Source organism: Taudactylus pleione, unplaced genomic scaffold (assembly GCF_031769625.1).
Source record: "Taudactylus pleione unplaced genomic scaffold, aTauple2 ptg000156l, whole genome shotgun sequence".
Lineage (NCBI taxonomy): Eukaryota > Metazoa > Chordata > Amphibia > Anura > Myobatrachidae > Taudactylus > Taudactylus pleione.
In genome coordinates this window covers 8,107,209-8,119,735 of record NW_028284558.1, presented here as the reverse complement: position 1 = coordinate 8,119,735, position 12,527 = coordinate 8,107,209, and the positions used below count along the sequence as shown (strand labels likewise).

Here is a 12,527-nt window from a genome sequence, read left to right as displayed (position 1 = left end):
TTTCTGTAACATTTTCATTCTAGCTGTGTTGTCAGTCATGCGGCAAAGCCTTTGCAGAAAAGCTGTAGTATATGTGTGCTAGCTGCATGCTGCAGTTAGCCGTTCTACCAGCAGGTGGAACCAGTACACAGGGTTCCTTTGCAGTCCTGTATGCTTCTGTAAGCCTTTTCCTGGTATATATTAGCCACTGTAGAGTGATGCTCAGAGCAGGAAGCAGAGGAAGAAATGAAGAGGGCTGTGAAGGAGCTTCACGGTCTTTTTCAATGATAATGGATTAAGGGTAAATGCTTTGTCAGCTTTTGTGGCTAGGGATTTCAGCATCTCCATCAGGAGCAGCATTCCATCCTGATTATTTCTTGGTGCAGGTCCTTCTCCTGATATGATTCATTACAGAGTTTCTCCTACATCAGGTAAGCCTGCAGCATTTTCCAGCATTGCTGTTAAGCCGATTCTCTGCTTGATTTATTAATCATGTTTGCACATTGCTGCAGTCTCCGCATTGGGTGCAGTTGGTAGGGATGTATGGGAGATAGGAGCAGCTTTTGCAATATTGCAAAGAACAGTTGAGATTCTGTTTTTGTTTTTTTTTCTCTCTAGTAGCTGACACTGGAATTTTACCTGGCACTGCTGCATTTTCACACCACCTTCATTTAGTGGCCTATGGTGACCATAGGAGGCCAATACTGTGGGTGCTGTGGATGCTTGAGAACCCCCAATATTGGTGCTGCCCACAGTCATGTCTATGCATAGCATTTTGGAGTCATATGGTGCATATGATGTGAGCTACCCCCAATCATTAAAAAAAAAAATTACCTTCCATGATCCTGGCAGTGTTAACTGGTGTGGTGTGAGGGCACCTGGTGAATTCATGATGCAGTATAGGTACCTATCATAAGAATAAAAAAATGGGAAGCCTATCCTGAAGTTTTGCATAAGGCATCTCCAGCAAAGGTCATATTGGTTGAGAATCAGCATTCTGCGCAAACAGCAGGCTAGTGTTTCCTGAGACCCCAGGACGTGGTGTAGACACAATGCAGATCACAGCTGGTATTGTTGGTCAGCCTGGTCTCCTCCTTACATGACTCAGGTTGCAGCGTTCACTTGAGATTCCTAATAATTGATTCGATTTGAGTACTATGGAATTTGTGTGGAATGCATAATAATAATATTGATATGTTTAGATCGGGTAGATCCAACTGGCATTTATCTAAATCTGTTGCTAGATTGTGCTACCATTGCAAGTGTGCATACAATTAATCTAGTCCAGTCATGAGATAAAAATCTAGAAGCCAAGTTCTTATTACTTTTAAACAGAAATGTTCTTTCATACCATTATAACTAATATTGGGCATTGTTATTAAGGCCTTCATTGGTGCAGACAATAGGACTCAACACAGTTGTTTAATAAACACGTACATAAAACACACAAATACTACCTACACACACAACACACTTAATATTCACAAGCCGAGCAAACACCGGGATTTATAAATATAATGCTTTGTATTACTCTCTAACGCAATACAAACCTAGCATTACAAAGAGCAACCGATATGATATAAGGGGATACAAATAATACATTTTCTGTGGTTTCAATGCTTGCGAAAACGTGTCCGGAATTGATGATGGGCTTTGAAAATGAATAATAGCTGTTAATTTTCTTGCAGTGTGGTGATAAAATGTAACCCAACGCTGTAGACATTTATTCTAACCAGAGGAACTAGATCTCCAATTAATGCGTGACTGTATTTAGAAGGGAAAAAAAAGGCACAGAAGGATGAGGCACCTCCACATCCAGATGCGGTCCATTACCATGCCTGTTAATGGCCTGAGTGTCATCATGTATTTACTCCATTAGATGGCACTAGCTGGTTTCATAAACTCAGGCAATGCTGCATATTGTAACTAACGTGACACCATTGATTTCTTTTGCGCATTTCCCAAAAATGTACAGTGCTAGTGTACGTCTGCATTTTTATAGACGTCAAATTAACCCCGAATTCAATTCCTGACAGAAATAGGCTCAGCTAAAAATAAACCCAAGCTTGTATTGCTTGGGCCCAAAATGTGAAATCTGCTTGGGAACCAAAGGTTTGTCCTGAGTACAATACTATGGCTAACCTTAGACTGGATGTGCAGCGCTGCTAATCATTTCTTCTATGTGATGCCATTGATAATATTGTTGGTTTTGAGATTAAAACTGTTTTCCAAAAATGTATAGTGCTATGTTTATTCTAGGATCGATTAAGCGATTGCATAGTACATTCCCTTATCACCGATCAGCTCATCTGCATCCAGGGCCTTGTACCATGACCCTTCCCAAGAGGCCTCTTTGTTTGGAAATATCCGAGAACACGTTTATTTCAATGTGCCACCATGCAGGAACTTTTCATTTGCATAGAGTGCTTACTTGCTTTATACTTAGAAGAGGGTATTATGATGTAGACCCTTGTTTGGTTTATTTTCTGCTGCAGTTGTCGAAATGATTGAATTCACCTGACTCATCAAATGTGGTCACTTCCTTTGGAAGGGTCATTAATTATAGAGTAGTTCCTGTCAGCATCCTTTGGGTGAGGTCTGAAATTAGGTTTTGTTCCATACACTAGCTCTTATAGAGCTGGTTATTAGAAAGCACATTTGCTACTGACCTTGTCGTAGGGACATATTTATTAAACTGCTACCAAATGCTGCTGATTTTGTTTGATCTGTACTGTATTTATCATGTTACCAATAAGCCGAGCAACCCCCAAAATGGTTAATGAATTATCTGCACCCTAAGGTGTGTGCATATTTCTGTAGGAAGTTAAAATCCCATTATATGAAGCAATCCCTAAAAGTGTTAGCCCTGGTTATGGATACTGTTGTGTGTATTTTGAAGACAAGAGCAAGATAAGAGTACACATGTTCAAAGCGAGGCAGGGACTCATCGTTTAATCTGAGTAAGGTGTAATATAAAGGGAATCTAATATATATATATATGTCCAAAACTGCCGGCACTCATATATGATACATACAGTACAGCTTATCCAGGTGCCATACCATGTATATGCAATACATTTTGATTTCTGGATGATGTGATCCTGTGAGTGCCGATCCTTTCCTTTGGACACTATATATATATATATATATATATATGTGTGTGTGTGTGTGTGTGTGTGTGTATATATATATATATATATATATATATATATATATATAAATAATCTATAGTGTATATATATCAAATGACCCATTATTAATAGCAGGATATATATAATCCAGTGGTTGTACTATAAGGGCCTGGGGAAAATACACTCTCCACCCTCTCCTGACGGTAATCTGCTGTAGTCTCTGTTTCCAACCAATAAATTGTCTTCAATTTATTTCATATCGTATAAATCATACTACATAGGCCAGTGACACAACAAAATGCGTGTCAACCATTTTAATATGATAGATATCTATGGAAGAATACAATTATTAATTTCATAATTTATCCATATACAGCCAAACAACGATCTGGCTTTTCTTTGACATTAAAGGACTCGTCTTTGATAGTTTTTTTTTTTCAGTTATGTCCTTCAGTTAGTAATAAGGTGATTAGCAAATTATTGTCATTAGCTTTAATTATGGGGCTGCTGGCGGAATTCAAGTTGTTTCTAACCTACCTACTTGTGAGCTACCAATTTCAAATGGGACACATTTCAATTCATTTTGAAAATGCAGTATAATTGTTTTTATCATTGATTTGTCACAGCATGTATAAAATGGACATAGAAGGTAGACAAAACGAATGTAAACTTGAAAAGAGGTGGCGGGGAGGGCCCTTCTTGCTGGACGGGAGTGGTTGAAAGGACAGAGTTAAGACAAGAGGAGCGAGTGTGTCTCACAGTGGAGATTGTGACTGGGTGGACCAGTGTGGGCAGTATACTGTAGGTGAGGGGAAGGTAGGCTCTAAGAAAGAGCTAGGTTTCAAGAGAGCAATAACAGGTCAGGAGAGATTCTGATTGGGCGTGGCAGGGAATCCCATAGGTGGGTAGCAGCATGGGTGAGGCGGGATTGAGAGGTGGTAAACAGAGAGGAGACGAGGCACAGGTCAGATTTGTAGTAATTTTGAATCTCAAATCCTCCTCCTTTTACTATTAAGAACATTAGGGAATGACGGCAACTGCCATGATAGTACTTTTTTTTTGGGGGGGGGGGGGTTTAACCTTTTTGTAACAATATTGCTGTTACAAATTGGGATTGCTGTTGTCCATTGTGAACCCTTAACCCTTTGTGCTGCCGACAACTGCTAAACCTTAAACAGGACAGCAGACAGTGAAAAAAATAATGCTTGCAAATCAACGTAACCTTCAGTTATGGAACACAAATGATAAAAAGAAATGACCAGACATTCCTATTCACCTTATTTCATTTGAATAAAGGAAATTATATGTGTTGACATAAACAAATCATCCAAAACAGCTCTATACTTGTCTGAGCTGGGGATACATGATTTCCATTTCCAAGATGACAGTGGTTTCCCTTTTAGAGTAGTGGTAACAATGGGACAAGCTGTCACCAAGGCAGGGTTGAGTCACAGTATGTTGCGTCATGGGATATACGAGATTCTAGTGAATGTCAGCGGAAAACAAAAGCCAAACTCAGATTAATCTTCCCAGACATTTTGTGACATGCACACTGCCAGGAGGACAAGGGCGAATCAGTAGGTCATCAATACAAAGACAAGATAATGATGTCAGGGCTCACTTCCTATAATTCTATATGCAAACACAATGTGTGTCATAGTAAGCAGGATGTAATAAAGTAATAATTGATTAGATAGAGGTTTTGTTCACCCTGGTGTAAAAAAAATGACTTTTCTCAAATCCTTTTTTGCTTTCATAAAATACTAGACAGTGGGGCTGTACAGCATACTGTATGCTATCATACTTTGTACACTGAGGAGGATGGAGAATTTATTGGCACATGATTAAGGTGGCTTCTCACAGTGCAATACCACTTTATATAATAGCTGATTGGCCTGATATCAAAACAAGTGCATTGTCCAATAATGGTCTAACCATAATGAATCTGATCATTATTGGGCATGTCCAGCCTCAGAACACTGCTACCGTCATCCTCCGGCCATACTGACAGGCCCCCGTGTGTGCTGGAAGACATCCATCTGTTTGGCAGGAACATCAAATATGCAGATCACTTTATTTTGTGCATGAGCAGATTTAAATATGGAAACAGAGTGTTTTTTGACTGGTCTCTGATTAGATTAATTGTGATTAATTAGAGATATATGAGATATATGTGTAGGAGTCATTCTGTGCCAGAGATCACTGTTCTCTGCAATAAGTTATATTTTAGCTGCATAACCTGCATCTTTGGCTGTTACAGGGACATGGGTTGAAAAAAAAAATCAGTAGGAAGACATTACAATTTTCACTGCAGCACAGAGTATTTCAAGGGATAAATGTGCTGATCCTGTGTGAGTAAGTCACATACCCACTTGTCATATTAGATTATGTTAGTGAATGCCAGCACTGGATTCTCGACATCAGTTAGAATCCTGGCGCCGCATCCTTGCGGTAAGTAGTGGGATTAGCGGGAGGGTTAGGCGTTAGGGTTAGGCACTAGGAGGCAGGTTAGGGTTAGGTACTAGGGGGAGGATTAGGTTTAGGCACTAGGGATGGAGGGTTAGGTTTGGGATGTGCAGAGGGGAGGGGGTTAGTGTTAGGCACTAGGGGGAGGGATAGGGTTAGGCATTAGGGGGAGAGGGTGAGGTTTAGGCATTAGAGGCGGAGGTTAGGTTTAGGCTGCGGGGAGGGAGGGTTGGGGTAGGGTTAGAATATTTACTGACAGGTGTCGGTATCGTATTCCTGTCGGTGTAAAGATTCTGGCTGACGGGATCCTGAGCGCCGGCATTGCGTACCCAACCCGGCTATGACAGGGGTAGTGTAATAGGGGCTGAAGCAGAAAAGCATGCAACTCCGATTTGCGGATAGATCTTGCAGACAGAATTATAGCTCCAGTAGCTGAACATATGCTACCATGAGCTACTATAGGCGATTCCAAGTCATGCGCATGTCAGTTGCTTCTCCACCTGCCACTGAATGCAGGCAGAATTGTGGCCTGGTTCATATGTTTGCAGATAGCAATAACTATGCAACAAACAGATGCACAGAGGGGGTGCAGCAGAAATAGATAAGTACAACTGCATACTGGAGAATATCTGCATATATTTCTGTAAATTATGATGTTGCACTTGATTGTAATTCTGAATCAGCCCCATAATGTGTAATGAAATAGAGGCAAACGGGAATTATATGATGGAAGGAGCAGGGTCCTCCAACAGCACAGAGTAATGAGAAGCTCCTGTCACACTGATTCAAACAAACCTCTGTATAAAAGTTCATACATCCATATTGTTATTCCAATTTATGCATGATCCTTTTTAAATCTGGATAGTTGTGTCTACCCCATGTAATCTGTTGTTGGTAGAGCTATGACGGATTTGTGGAAAGACCACAAAGGCTTCGGTCTAGGGTTGTGCCATGGAGAAATCGTGGCAGCACTCTCATCACTTATCACCTGGTCTAACCTAAGCCACTGTTAAAGTGAGTAAGCAGGCTGATTTTCTCCTGTTGAAAACTGACAAGAACAATTAGGGATAGGTACTAATGTTACTGAGACACATGTAAGAATATTGCCACCTTATACTTCTGGTTGACGCTGACAATCCTGAAATATTAATGTTAGTTTGTTCTGGTATATGGCTGAAAAGATTATTACACCACCCAAAATGTGACCTTGCTATAAAGACAGTATTATTGATTTTATTAGGGTGAGTTCTCAGCTTAAAGACAAAATAGGAAAATCTACAATAATACCAAGTAAACACTTATACTATGCCTATTCTGCCCAAATTATTCTCTTACTCACCCTCGGTTAGTTGCATGCGCCCCACTTTTCACAGGAAAGTCCCCTGTTGTTCCACTGGGAATGATTATCTCACAGGGGTAATAGCAAGTTACAGGCAGCTGCGAGGTTTTGGGGATCTAGCCGCTAGACTTAAAGCAGCAATAGTTGAAAATTTGTCTTTTAATTATTGCCGCTTTAAATCTAACAGCTACATTTTTTAAATCTCCCAGCGGTTGCAACTCCGAGCTATTATTGACCCCACAGAGTTTCCTCCTCACAATTTACACTGTGGATGACTCAAAATTAAAGGGAGAAGTTTGGATAAATCCTTCCTATAACTGTTTTACCTTAATTGACAGCCAAAAAGGAAATATGGAAGGATTTTGTGGCCTGAACAAACTTCAGGTGCAATTATATGCTAAATTTTGCACAAATAATTATTCTGTAGCACATAGGGCCTGATTCAGAGACGGACGCAAAACTTTGTATGCAGCGGCTGTGCAAAATGATGCTAATGCCGCAGGAAGCATATAGTTTCACAACTCATCTACTGTGGTATCTCAGATGCGAGGCTGCGTCTGAAGATGAAGCATCAGATGTACATCGCGACCATTGGTCGCAGCGTTGACCATCTCAGTCAGCCTAAGGCTACTCAGAATGGCCGCCTCATCTCCGCTGCCAAGGCCAGTACATCTGTGTCGGGGAACGCAGTCACTGTCCTCTGCACTCCCACAAAACTGAGGCAACACGTCTCCGTTTTGAGAAATGGTCCCTGGCTCCACCCCGGAATACCTGCATCCTGTCAGTCAGGCTGCGGTGTCCATGGAACTTCAAGCGACGTCGCAGGACAAGATAATATACAATGTAGCTTCTGTGCATGTACAGATCTCAAACCATTGGTGATGTACTGTACATCTCTGAAGTAGGCCCATTATTTCAAAATATAAAACCAAAAATATTGATTATTATACCTTAAAACAGAGGTCTTCAACTTTTGGCCCTACCACTGCTGTGGAACTACAGATCCCAGGATGCCTTGCCACAGTTTTAGCATGCTGTAGGGCCAAAGGTTTAAGACCCATGCCTTAAAAGGTAAAACCTTTGCTGTATACTATATGTATGTTTTCAGATTGGCTCTAAAGCCGCGTATCCATTAAGCGATTTTAATGAGCGATTAAACGATTACGACATTGTAATCATTCAATCGCTCATTAGTCTTGCACAAATCATGCACTATAATGTCGGAAACAACCAGCGATGCGCGCTCCGGCTTGTCGTTTCCAACATCAATCATCGTCTGAACATGCCGGTCAATCTGCCGATAACGACACATTGGCCTTGTTCAGGGATGAGGAAGGGTGCCTACACTGAACGAAATATCGTTCAGTGTAGGCACTACAGGGGATCAGGAAGGACTGTACGATTATGATGTCGTAATCGTACTGTATTTCCATAGTCGGGTAGTGGATGCGCACCTTAACACCAATTTTATTGTTGTGTTTGGTCAATTCTAATTTTTTTACTTTTTTTCAGTGCAAACATTATATTATTTTTACCTGACAATAGTTTTTACTGATTTCTTTCTAAAATATATTTTTAGTAAAGCTAGAAAAAAAAATGGTAGCATACACCATTGGAAACTATTTGGGGACAAAAAATATTGCAGTGGCAAACTATGACTCTAGCAACCAATCAGATTTTAGCTCTCATTTACGTAGCAGAGTTGAGAAAATTAAAGGGAACATTTGATCTTCTGTCTGCTCAAACACACCTATTTTATAGCCACACCCAATTTCTGATAGGCCAGCTGAAATCACAACTGTCCAGTCATATTCCGGACTATTGGCAGCTAGGCATGATTTTCCCTGGGAAGGTATCAGTTTTCATTGAATCATAATATATATTTTTTTGTTATTTAAAATAAATGGCAAGTTACAACTTGTTTCTTTTGTATTTTTATACTTTGTATTTTTTTGAATGGTAAATTCCATTTGTCAAAAATGGGATCATAAAGTGTATCAGCTGTATACAGGGAACAGATGTGTCCACATACATCTAAGCTCCATGTGCTACAAGTCGCGTAATGTGTGAGCGCCGTGAGTCTCGGTAGCGTCGAACGTAATTTCATGCGACTTTTTCCCTTAAAATACGTCTCATTCACAAAGTGATGCGAATAGGACGCACAAGCAGCTTCTGCTGATTAAAGTGAAATCTGGCATGCCTATATTCTCTGTGCGGGTGTATCTGCATGTGAAACACTACGTTACAGTGTACCAGCTACTTACACTGTAACCGTAGCATTTTGCATGCAGATATAACCGCAGTTGAATAGAATATAGACATGATTGAACAGAATATAGACATGCCGCATATCATTTTAATCAGCAAAAGCTGCTTGTGCGCATTTTAAGGGGAAAAGTCACACGAAAAGACACTTGGTGCTACTGAGTTGCACCACAGCATGGCACGACTAGAAGGGCTGTTTAAAACGAAAGTAGGCTAGATATATGTGGAACATCTGTAGGCAGCCATTTTATAGGCAGAAGCAATATTTGAGAAGCTATCTGTTCCATAGAGTCCTAGAGTATAGTGACATCACTAAATACTTTATACCTCAGTGATTTTACATTCCTGCTGAATTCTTAGACTGGATTCTCACTAATCTTCTGCTGTGTGTAGTTGTTAGCTATTGTCATACTCTTTGTTTATTTGTGAGGTGTCACATAACTCTGCAGAGCTGAACAGTTGGTAGAACAAAACATACATAACAAAAATTAAACTGAAAAATAGAAAAAACTACCTACAAGGCTGATGACGAAGATGCAGAAGTAAGTTAGAGGGTAGCAAGGGCCGTTCACATAACAGCTTGCAATCTAGAGGTAGAAGGCAATGTTTAAGTAATACAAGCAAGTGGATCTCAAGAGTTGAGATTGGGATGATAGCTGGTAGAACCTAGTGTGAGCAGTATCAGGTAGGGGTAAGATCGGCTATAGTTAAGAGGTGGGTTTTGAGTTGCAGCATTTAAGATTAAATGCTGGGGAGAGTCTGGTCAGTCAGAGTAGGGAGTTACATGAGTAAGGAGCAGCTCAGGAGAAGTCATGGAGGCACAAGTTAGATATCTAAGAGGGCATGAAGAAGAGAATCTTGTGATGAGGCCAGAGATGTATGAGGGGAACATTTGGCTTTAAACATCAGTGTGAGCATCTTAAATTGGATTCTGGAAGCTATTGTGGAGTGAAGAGAGAGGAAGATCAGTAGCTATGGTATTTAGGATGGACTGTAGTTGTGTTTGAGGGGTTATGCAAAAGCCTAGATATGAGGAGGTTGCTGTGGCCAAGGTAGGAGAAATGAGAATGGATAAGCTCTCTGGCAATGTCCATAGAGAGGAAGGGCAAATTCTGCCAATGTTTCGAAGGAAAAGGCAACATAGCAGCACGAAGGACTAGATGTGTGGAGTAGAGCTGATAGCACAGGCGAGGATGACACAAGGCAGCAGGCTGGTGGCCTGGAAAATGATTGATGTTAACAACAGCGAGGTAGACTAGAGGGGTGTAATGACTCTGGAGAAGATTATGAGCTCGGTTTTTGATAGGCTGAGCTTTATGTAGCACCGGGACATGCATGAGCAGATGGCAGAGGGGCAACTGGGCACACAAGGTAAAATAAGGAGAGAGGACAGGGAAGGGTAGCTATATTTACAGCTGCATAGAGGTGTCAATGAGGCTATGGGGCATATTTATCACATGCCGCATTTTTATTGTAGATGTGACAAATGTTTTCTATGCAAATTTACCATTGTTCTGACGAGCTCCGAATGATGAAGAGCTGGAAGCAGTGTGATAGCGTAATGCTTCCTGGTCCGGGTCCCCCAAAGTCAGGGCACATGCATGTCCATCATCCAAGTCATGCGTCACCGAGACAAATCCTATTGGGGCTAAGCTTGGGGGGGTTGCATTTGCAGATGAAATTGGAGGGACCGCAGCAGATATCGAAGCTATCTGCTGTGTTTCCTCCATAGTACATCTGGGGGATCCTCAATATTTGTGGGTACCCTGAAAATCGGCTGTATTTAGGAACTATCCGGTAAATATTTAATGATAAATAGGCCCCTATGGAAGCATATTTTTTCAATGAGAGATATAAGGGTCTATTCATTATGTTAATTATCGGGGTCTGGGCGGACCCCAATTATTAACATTCCTACGCGCTGTGAGTGCCAGAGCAATTCATCATTGCTCTGGCACGGAGGCAGCTGATCCGAAAATCAGCTTTCTCCCTAAGCAGTGAAAGTCAGAACTGCTGAACTAGAGTTCACGCAGGCGCACAAAGCCCCGGCTTCCGGCGGAATGAGCCAGACAGGGACGGATGAATCCGAAAAGGAAGATAGCGAAAGCTCCAGAGCCGGCCCTAGGCATAGGCATTATAAGCAAATGCCTAGGGGCAACTCTGCATGCTAGGGGCATTGCCTCTTCAGCCTGTCTGTCACAGTCCTGACTCCTTCCCCCCGCCGCCGGCACCTGCCGCGCCTGCTGCGACCAGTCCTACCGGCACCCGGCTACCCAGAGCCGGGGGAGCCCGCCGGCACAGCTACCCCCCCAGTGTGCTGCCGCGATCGGAGCCCTCCGATCGGGCAGCGCAGCGGATGGCCAGGCGGAGGTCGGTCATGTGACCAGGATCCGCATCCGCCCGGCCCCTTAGTAAGAATGAGCTTCTACATAGAAGCTCATTCTGACAGTAGTACAGGTCATCGGAGGAGCTAAGATGGCCGCGGGAGGGCATGCTGGGCCTTTGCGGAGCAGAGCCGTGAGTAACAACTCACGGCTCCACCTCCGCATCCATCTTCTCCCAGCCACAGCCCAGAGCCAGCCGTTGTAAAAAACGCAGGCCGCAGGCTGCTGCGCAGGTAAGAGAAGGTGGGATCCGATTCACTAAGTAAACAGTAACTAAACACAAATAATATAAATCACAGCTATATATATATATATACACATATACATATATATATATATATATATATATATATAGAAAAAGTAAAAGGCGGCACTCGGAAATCAAAAGACACACTCTGGCAGAATATTGTATATATATATATATATATATATATATATATATATATATATATGTACACACACACACACATATATATATATATATATATATACACATATATATATATATATATATATATACACAATATATATATACAGTGTATATATATGTGTATATATATATATATATATATATATATAGTGTGTGTGTGTGTGTGTAGGGGGCACCAGTCAAAATTTGCCTAGGACACCAAATTGGCTAGGGCCGGCTCTGGAAAGCTCCCATAGTCAAGCTCCGAAGATAATTCTGTTTTCGGAGCTTTATGAATTTAGTTACCCATACTAGTATATGGGGACAGCGGGCCACATCGGGAGAGGAAGGTAAGCAGGATATACAGTATCTATGATATCTACTGTGTTACCTTTATGATGAATGGCCCCAAAACCTAAATTCTACAAAAGCAGGTGAAAATCTTCATTCATTTGCTTTTGTAGAAATGAAGTGTTATTGAATAGACCCCTTAAAGAGAGAAGAGATAAAAGCAGCCATTGGAAATGGAAGGGTGGATGTGTCAGATGTAGAGA

The 12,527-nt window shown here is 41.5% G+C and overlaps 1 protein-coding gene across 1 annotated transcript in view; it reads left to right on the top strand.

The window, feature by feature from the left end:
• Positions 1-226: 226 nt before the first annotated feature.
• Positions 227-12,527, top strand: part of LOC148521625 (sodium channel protein type 2 subunit alpha-like) — a 250,848-nt gene continuing 238,547 nt past the window's right edge. Inside the window, exon 1 of the mRNA XM_088474832.1 lies at positions 227-410. The gene's annotated coding sequence lies outside the window, so the exon portion shown is untranslated. The remainder of the gene's footprint in view (positions 411-12,527) is intronic.